Genomic DNA, 6,887 nt, shown 5'->3' with positions numbered 1-6,887 from the left:
ACGCTTTTAGCAGTGTCTATCATGGAGAAGGACACTGACTCGTTTTTGTCTGCTATTTACTGCGCGCTTCCCGCAAACGCTAACTTAAAATAAAGCGCAGGCGCACGTGACAGGGGTGTATAATAGGCCCACGTCTGTCTTGTGCACACAACTGAAAATTAAAGCCAATAAGCTCACATGAGAATAACCACATGTTTGTAATTTGTGTCAGCAGCCTGGGTTTTATCTCTTTTCTTTGCCACATATGTCACAGCTGACTGGTCCTGTGTGTGTGTGTGTGTGTGTGTGTGTGTGTGTGTGTGTATGCAGGGAGGTGGGGTTGGTGCATCTCACCATTTCCTGGGGCCTCACCGCAATCTCGAATGTATTTACCTTGGGTTATAGAAGGGCTTTGCAGGGGACTTTTGCAAACATAACTGAAACTTATTGAAATTGTTGCATTTATATCCATTAGATATAATATAGCCGTGAGCTCTGTCATACATGCTAGCAGATATACTGTCCCAGAGAGTGAGAGAAATAAGCTCGGCTAAGATCCTCAATAACTGTGATGGTCCACGGTGTACCCTGCCCCACGAGGCCCTATGTTTCTGGGATAGATTCTGAACCTTCATGACCCTGCACTGCGCCAGCGGTTATTAATGATGCGCGGATGGGTGATAATAATAACCGGCCTTATAATAAAAATAAAACAGATGAAAGAGCAGCGAAGTGTGAGCTTGCTTTCAAGGGGTCTCTGCTTCTGCTCAGGGGTGTTATTTCCCAGCGATCTGTCTGTCTCTGCATCGCTGAGAGTCCAGCAGCAGAAGTGAAAGGCGATCCCTCCCGCCCGTGGGCTCGTACCGGGGTGTGTCGGCCCGCCGGCCTTCAATAACGCTTGTTTTCCAAGTGTGGCTGTGTGTGTGCAGGAGGCCGCGTCGGGGAATAAGTTAAAAAGCTGGACAGCAGGTGGTGCAGTGGCTAGAGCTGTCACCCGCCAATAAAAGGTGCCGGGTTCAAATCCCTCTCCTGCTGTAGTAGCCTTGATCAAGGTTCTCGCTCTGAATTGATGGAGTAAAAATACCCAACTGTATAAATGGGTGAGTAATAGTGGTTTGGTGTGCAAGTGTTATTCAGTTTGGGGGAAAAAGTGTCAAACGAATAAGAATCATGAACAAAACGAGGCTGAAAAAGATGAGCTCATTGTGTTTCTCTGCTTTTGAAGACTTGCGTTTGAAAGGGAGCTGGAATGATGCTGTGAGTAGGGGCTGCGCGAGCGCACCGGTCTCCCTCGGCTCGCGGCCTCCTTTTGTCCGACCACCTGCTGTTGGGGGGGGGGGCACTGACTCACCGGCTGTCTGTGGAGGTCAGAGGTCGGGGCCGCCGTCAGGACACGAGCCACGCCCCGCGGACAGGGAGTCTGTTGTCAGCGAATGAGCACTTTTCTCGGCAGGATGGGACACCGAAGCGGTTCTGTAGGGGCATCGAACCCCCGACCACTAGGTGGCAGTAGCAAACAATGCTTGTGCAAAGGGCAAACGGAATCCTGGGAGCAGGTCTGAAACAGTCAAACCCGTTGCCGACTTCCACAGAAGTGGTATTTTGCCTTATTATCTGCCGTGACAATGAAAATACACTACAATCTACCATTTGGGAGAAAAAAAGAGCAAAGTGATGCATGGAATACAAAATGTGCACGCACACACACACACACACACACACACACAAACACACACCAGGTACAGTAACATCAAATCATAAGCAGGCCCGTGTGAATAAACGTGTTATGAATAATTCATATTCAACAACAAATGTGCCACAAACACACAGACAAGCATGAATTATGAGTGTCACAGTAGGTTTGCTACATGTATAGGGATATGATTTAATTGGCTGGCAGTCCATAATGCTGCAAATGTGGAATTGTTCTTTTACGACCCAGAGCTCACATTCCCGTTGAAACAGTCTGAAATTGCTTTTACTGCAAGGTACATCACCGCAATGGCAAAAGCAAACACGGTGGTTACTAATTAGCACTGTGGTTTGGAATCCAGCTCAGTGCGTGTGCAGTTTGCATGTTCTTCCTGTGTTCGTGTACTTCTACAGGTGCTCTGGTTTCCTCCCACAGTCCAAAGACATGCGTTTCAGGTGAACTGGTGACTCTAAATTGTCCCTAGTGTGGGTCTGTGTATTAATGTGTGTGTGTGGGTGTGTGTGTGTGGTTGCCCTCTGATGGACTGGTGTACCCTACCTTACACCTTATGCTTCCAGGATAGGCTCTAGACCACTGTGACCCTAACTGGAGAACCACATAGATGCGTAATTAGTGTATTTTCTAATGTTACGCTCATATTTGTGCTCGACGGGTCCTTTACATTTATTTTCACGCATGTTGGGCTCCACCGCGCCCCTGTTTATCAACCGCAAAATTTGCATCTTCTATTGCCAGGACCTGCAGGACTTCCTTTTCTCATCCATCACATCCTTGACCTGTTTGGATGAACGAATGAACCGAGCGAGTTCTGCGCGATATTTTCTCGCACAATAATCGTCGACAGTAAACACAGCATCACCGCTCAGGTGGATCCCAAGGACCTTCAGCGTTCCCTTTCGTGCCAGGATCGTATTTCAGGGAGATCGGCCCCTCTCCTGCGCTCTAACTGAATTTTTGCAAGGTGCGAGGAAATGACTTCATATATAAAGTTAAGTGACACACTCAGCAGAATTTGCTGTTTAAAATTTATGCTTTTCAATTCACCTCAAGTTGATTAAACAATTTCACCAGTTGAAAGCACATCATAAATTCTCTATTAGTATCAAGCTTCGCAATGCTGTGCCGACTAATTGTATTTCTTTTTTCGCCCCACACGTCTCTGCCAGGCACGTCCTGTCAGCAGAATCCCCCATGACAATAGCAGACACTTATAAATACTGCAATATTCAAATTTACATGGTTAGGTCAAATAAATTTAACAAAACATAAAAAAATAATATATTTCAATTTGGATACTGACAAGTAATGCAACTGTAGTTTTACTGCATTTATCATATACATTTTTTCTTATTTAACAAAAATATTGCAAAAAAACATATGTACCGCTTAGCCTAATTCCCACGGATCACAGTGTACATTATTACTGTATCATGTCCGGTATCTTATTGTATACTCCTCATGTTAATAATTCACACATCTTAAAAACTGCACATCATTAAAGCTGGAAAACACCATTTTTCAATGTTCTCAAATTTAACACGAACGTCTGCTAGAAAAACATTTACCTTAATCATTTTGTCTGATTACAGTGTCTATTGCATCACATATTATTACAGAGAAACCTCATCATGCTACTCATTCACACATCTCAAAAAACAGTCTATTAGTCAAAGCCTGGAAATAAAATATCATTTATTATTTTGATTTTCTAAAAAGTCGAAACATCATAAAAAAACATTTTGATTAATTAGCCGTTAATGCAACATGTATTATTATAAGCTCATCGTATTAATCATTTACACATGTCAAAAACTTTTTAATCACACAAAGCAGAAAAATATTTTTAAAAATTTCAATTTTCTCGTACTCAGAATGAGATATTGAAAAAAGGCATGCACCTTAAGGACTTTGTGTAGTTTCAGTGCTTATTAGAGTGTATTTTGTTTTAGAGCTATCATGTCCATAGTTCACATGTCTCAGAACGCTGTTTATCACACAGAGCTGAAAAATAATTTATCATATACTGGAGTTATAGAAAAAAATTTATATATATGTATATGTGTGTGTGTGGTGTTCTTTTCTCTCCACAGTGGGGATCTTCTGCGCAAACAGCCTTCTTCATGTCTTGGTCTCCGTTTGCTGTGAGTCTGCAGTGAACTCCAGGCATCGTAGGAATGTCATGCAATGTAAACACACTCATACTATAGTATGTAAATAACTGGAAGGGATTCAGAACTTTATAGTTCAAATTCCAAACAGGGTCTTTGTATATAGACTATAAACATTTTTCTCCCCAACATTTCCTGTAGCCTTGGGCTCTTGAGCAACATTCTTTGAACCCGTGTTTGCCGAGAAAGGCAAAACCAGGTTTTTGTTTCACAGAGTCTCTGGGAGTTTTCGGTGGCAAGATGGATGTGGCATCGTCACCGTGTGGTACGGAGAGGAATACCGAGGTATGGAGGAAGCGAGCGACCCGAGATGCTGGTTGTGTTCAACGACGGGGGGCGTCGCGGGGGAGTGGACCTGCAAGGCCTTCGGATGTGGGCCAGCTGGCCGAGTGGCAACCCTGAGAGAGCTCATGGTGATTAGAGCAGATATTACGGCGATTTCCTCTTCGAATACCCCTCTATAATGGACCCGGCAGAGGAGAATGTTCTAGAAACAGGGATAAAGGGGGAATTCAGTTTTCTGCTTCATGTGACAGAACGGTGCAATAATAACATTCCTTCCATACGGTACGCCGCCCTGTCACTTTTACCTCTGTGTGCTTGACATGAAAAATACGAAGAGATGGATAAATCCCTGGGTTACAGTGGCAGAGCTGAAACGATGTGAACTCTTCTTTAAAAACATAATAAAGAAGAATGGTTGACAGGCTGATCTCGAGGCAGAAGATGAAGCGCCATCCCGAGGAAGCCAGACCCCGTTGTTGGCGGTCGTTTCACGGTTCCCCTGACATCGAGCGCGTCAGATCGACCGCGCACGTCTCCAGTCATTTCGCTGTCATCTGCCAACCACCCCAGTCTCCGTGAGGATAGAGATGGTGTCGCGTTCCTTGTGCACCCCGCAAAAGCCCCGTAACACCTTCACAGGGGAGAACGAACGGAGTCGGGGAAATTAAGGCACAAGTGCACACTTTTCAATCTTTTTCAACCGTGTCCCTTCAGGGGTAGTTGTCACAGAGCCGTACCTTTTCATTTGTATCTGCTCTACTTATCTGAAGACTTCAAGATTCTAGATTTCAAGGATATTACTGTCATTTGGCCAACAGGTGGCATGACAGTTAAGGTAAGGCCTGAAAACCTGCACACTGCCAGTTCGGAACCTGCTGTTGTACCTTTCACAAAGGGCCTTATCCGGAATATTTCTGCAGCGAATAATGGCACCAGCTGCCTAGTAGTACATATTACTACTGTTGCCTTACACAATTTTCAATCGATCAGGCAATGTACATTTTTAAAAAAGTTTTCACCTGTTCTATAGTTAACCACTGCCAGACTTCTTTTGTTTCGAAACCATAGTATACTAATGAAAAGTTTGAGTACACCTGTTTGAGACCGAACATGCCTGTACCAAGAAACACAGAAACTGGACTTCTTTGGAGTGGAAGTTGGTCTAATGGACCAATGAGTGAAAAATTGAAGTGTTTGGGTCCAACTGCTGAGAATTTGTACAACACAGGGAGGGTGAGAGACACGAGTTATACCTGTGCAGCTCTCACTGCGGAGCATAGTGGTGGCAGTGTAATGGTGCGGGGCTGCTTTGCTGGTGACTGAGTTGGTGACCTTTACCATGTCCACAGCAATCCTGAACACCATGCCAGTCACAGTATACTGTAGAGACATGCCTTTCCATCAGGGTTAAAGTTCGTTCGTTGGTTAGCTGTTATTTCTTCAGCGAGATATTGATCGGAAGCAAACAACTACCTCAAAGTGATGATCTGAAAGTACAATTATGAAAAAAGAAGATCAAAAAAAAAAAAAAAACACTTTCCAACAGATGTGCTCAAACTTCTGCTTGGTGCTGCGCACAAGGCGCAGTCCTTTCTGTTTTCCCATCAGGACTTCACAGCGCTGTTACCTCCACCCCTTCCGCACCTTCACACCTAGCGTAGGAGGTCCAGATGGGGGGAGAGGATCCACAAGTTCATTCCGAAGGTCAGTGACGGTGCCTTCGCAGACTGAACGCCAGGAGATGCGTACCAGTGCGTTCCCCATGAAGTAAGTGTGTGTGTGTGTTTTTGATCAATACAAAAAAGCATGTAGACTGGGAACAAAACAACTTGTTCTGCACACAAAGGGTAAGTTTCATTATTCAGTAATAATAAAAAAAACACCCCATGCAAAGCAGACGCTCCCTCTGTGTGCCGAAGCAAAGAGCACTTTTCACTTTCCTGTCTTTCACTCTTTCTTGCACCTTTTTCTGCATTTCTGGTGGGTGTGAAGTTTATGGGAGCCGTGCCATCTTCGGCACCAGTGAGCCGCCTTTTTCCGAAGTTAAAAAACCACACCGGCTCTTCTGGGTGGCGAAAACAGGAAGGAAACTCTCCCCCCCCCCCATCACACCCCAACCTGCTGAACTTCTTAAGAATGTTTTGGGTTCACCCATTTTACCACCATCTCAGTTTTTTCTTTGTTATTATGTTGATGTTTTCTCTTTGTCTTACCCACATTTTCTTCAGCACCATCGTAGCCAAAGGCAAATTCACGTTGAGACTTCAGACCCCAAGTTACCGTTTCATTTTTCACATTTTTTTAGCAACAGCTACTATAAAGAGAAAATATGCCTCATGTAAACACGGCAGTTCCATATGTCAATTTTTGTGTGTTTATTATTACTTACAGTATTCTGTAATTAAGAAATTATGGCAGTTATAGGAAGAAACCTGAAGTCGATTCGCAAAGACAGCCCTTCATGTCATGGAGAATTGAAAACTTGAAAGTCCCAATTATCGCTTTAAATGAGGTTAACTAAAAAAAATTATTGACAGTTGTAAATTGGCACGTTTAGGCAAGGTTTGTATTTCTCAGCTGGACACTTAAGAAAAAGTAATTCTTATAAATGCTGACAAAAGTCTTCATTGCTACTGCATTAACTTATGAAATGTACTGTGTCTCATCTGTGTTGTTTGAAACATGTATAATCATGCCTGGTAATAATAATAAAATAATAATAATAATAATATAGTTTTAAT

The sequence above is a fragment of the Scleropages formosus genome, chromosome 9 (genome assembly GCF_900964775.1).
Source record: "Scleropages formosus chromosome 9, fSclFor1.1, whole genome shotgun sequence".
NCBI classification, from domain to species: domain Eukaryota; kingdom Metazoa; phylum Chordata; class Actinopteri; order Osteoglossiformes; family Osteoglossidae; genus Scleropages; species Scleropages formosus.
This window is presented reverse-complemented; position numbering follows the sequence as displayed.